The sequence below is a fragment of the Poromitra crassiceps genome (assembly GCF_964638095.1).
Source record: "Poromitra crassiceps genome assembly, contig: HAP1_SCAFFOLD_1152, whole genome shotgun sequence".
NCBI classification, from domain to species: Eukaryota; Metazoa; Chordata; class Actinopteri; order Beryciformes; family Melamphaidae; genus Poromitra; species Poromitra crassiceps.
Window position 1 is genome coordinate 25,001 of NW_028151258.1, and position 3,198 is coordinate 28,198.

The following is a 3,198-nucleotide window of genomic DNA, read 5'->3' on the forward strand; positions in this document are numbered from 1 at the left end:
TTAGGCAGGGGGGTTAGGCACTGGGGAAGGGTATCTTAGGGTTAGACAGGGGGGGTTAGGCACTGGGGAAGGGTATCTTAGGGTTAGGCACAGGGGGGGGGTTACGCACTGGGGAAGGGTATCTTAGGGTTAGGCACAGGGGGGGTTACGCACTGGGGAAGGGTATCTTAGGGTTAGGCACAGGGGGGGTTAGGCACTGGGGAAGGGTATCTGAGGGTTAGGCACTGGGGAAGGGTATCTTAGGGTTAGGAAGAGGGGTTAGGCACCGGGGAAGGGTATCTTAGGGTTAAGCAGAGGGGGGGTTAGGCACTGGGGAAGGGTATCTTAGGGTTAAGCAGAGGGGGGTTAGGCACTGGGGAAGGGTGTCTTAGGGTTAGGAAGAGGGGTTAGGCACCGGGGAAGGGTGTCTTAGGGTTAGGCAGAGGGGGGGTTAGGCACTGGGGAAGGGTGTCTTAGGGTTAGGCACAGCGGGGAGGGGGGTTGGTTTAGGCACTGGGGAAGGGTACCTATAGGGTTAGGCTTTTTAAGGGGGTCCTGCCTCGTCACTGCCATGTCAATAATGATGGTAATATTGCTTAGATCCAAACCAACTGTGGAAACAATCCCAAAATGCAAAATGTTGGGCAATGAGGAGATGGATATTAATGTCTGATATCCAGCAGTCTGGACTGATGCTCATTCAGCCATTTTCTTCATTGTGTTATTAACTCGTATGAACACTGGAGAAGAGGCATTTTGGCAAAGAGACGAGCAGACGAGTCCATAACGCTGAGCTAAAGGACTGGCCGGATTTGTTTTTACTACGTGAAAACTCCAATGAACAAGCTACTTGTGAGTCCACGCGACTTTTGTTTCAGAGGTGTCAAAACACTGGAATGTAGTGGGTGCTGTATGGTGTCGGTGCTATCCATGGTGCTGGATGAAGTGGGTACTGTATGGTGTCAGTGCTATCCATGGTGCTGGATGGAGGGCTGTGGTGAGGGGGTCACCTAGCCAAATCCTACCCGACTCTGAAGCCCTCCCCTGGGCTTTCAGTCTCACCTCCAGACCCCTGTCTAGCTCCTCCGAGGGGGAAGGAGGAGATTGTGTGATGGGTGAGGTCGAGGTACAAGTCCCCCTGCTCCAGTTATAAGGGATGTCTGGCCAATTTTTCGTTCTAGACAGATGTACATGTACAGCTGCAGCCACTTGCAAAGCCAAGCAGTTAAAACATTACGTTCATCATGAGCTGCCTTGAGATGTTTTAGTTTAGTTTAATTTATTCTATTTAGACACACTGAAAACAACAGAAATGACAACAAAGCAACAACAACAACAACAACAATTAGGATAATTCTGGCGTTAATCACGGCCGGAATTTAGGGATAGGATTTGATGGTTATGAAACACACACAGCACATTATTTAATACGTTTGAATATTAAACGCACAAACTGTATTCTGATACATGTGCAGTCGCCAGCCGCTTCTTTTCGCCTGACAGCGAGGAATTTCACCGGCAGGATGTAACGCGTGGGAGGATCATGCTGGCCCATTTTCCCTGCTTCCAACACATCAACTTCAAGAACTTCCTCTTTAATACAGTAGGCTACCGCAGGGATGACGGTTTCTTTTGTAGGCTTTTTGTATGCCTGGTTTGGCATGTGGCACGCCTATGTACAAATATAACAGGAATGCGATTGTGAACGCCCCCAATTTGCATTGCACGCTTTACCGCTTTTGCGAAGATAGGGCCCTTTGTGTCATGCCCAAAAATGTTCTGGGTCTGTGTGAGTAGGATGGAGGAAGGTGAAGGGAGGGGCTAAGGAGAGTAGTATAGAGGAAGGTGAAGGGATGGGCTAAGGAGAGTAGTATAGAGGAAGGTGAACGGAGGGGCTAAGGAGAGTAGTATAGAGGAAGGTGAAGGGAGGGGCTAAGGAGAGTAGTATAGAGGAAGGTGAAGGGAGGGGCTAAGGAGAGTAGTATAGAGGAAGGTGAAGGGAGGGGCTAAGGACAGTAGTATAGAGGAAGGTGAAGGGAGGGGCTAAGGAGAGTAGTATAGAGGAAGGTGAAGGGAGGGGCTAAGGACAGTAGTATAGAGGAAGGTGAAGGGAGGGGCTAAGGAGAGTAGTATAGAGGAAGGTGAAGGGAGGGGCTAAGGACAGTAGTATAGAGGAAGGTGAAGGGAGGGGCTAAGGAGACTAGTATCGAGGAAGGTGAAGGGAGGGGCTAAGGACAGTAGTATAGAGGAAGGTGAAGGGAGGGGCTAAGGAGACTATGAGGAAGGTGAAGGGAGGGGCTAAGGACAGTAGTATAGAGGAAGGTGAGGGGAGGGGCTAAGGACAGTAGTATAGAGGAGGGTGAGGGGAGGGGCTAAGGAGAGTAGTATAGAGGAAGGTGAAGGGAGGGGCTAAGGACAGTAGTATAGAGGAAGGTGAAGGGAGGGGCTAAGGACAGTAGTATAGAGGAAGGTGAAGGGAGGGGCTAAGGAGACTAGTATAGAGGGAGGTGAAGGGAGGGGCTAAGGACAGTAGTATAGAGGAAGGTGAAGGGAGGGGCTAAGGAGAGTAGTATAGAGGAAGGTGAAGGGAGGGGCTAAGGACAGTAGTATAGAGGAAGGTGAAGGGAGGGGCTAAGGCCAGTAGTATAGAGGAAGGTGAAGGGAGGGGCTAAGGACAGTAGTATAGAGGAAGGTGAAGGGAGGGGCTAAGGAGAGTAGTATAGAGGAAGGTGAAGGGAGGGGCTAAGGAGAGTAGTATAGAGGAAGGTGAAGGGAGGGGCTAAGGAGAGTAGTATAGAGGGAGGTGAAGGGAGGGGCTAAGGACAGTAGTATAGAGGAAGGTGAAGGGAGGGGCTAAGGACAGTAGTATAGAGGAAGGTGAAGGGAGGGGCTAAGGAGAGTAGTATAGAGGAAGGTGAGGGGAGGGGCTAAGGAGAGTAGTATAGAGGAAGGTGAAGGGAGGGGCTAAGGACAGTAGTATAGAGGAAGGTGAAGGGAGGGGCTAAGGACAGTAGTATAGAGGAAGGTGAAGGGAGGGGCTAAGGAGAGTAGTATAGCAGGAATGCACGTGACGTCACGGACGCGACAGTCAGTGCGGGTACGCCCACTCAGCTGCAGTGAGTGTCAAAACGTCTAAACAAGCCAGGTGGCGCCGCCCGGTCACGGTGTTTAGCGTTCAGCTTCCGCGAGAAAACAATGAAAATGGGAAAGTGCTGATGT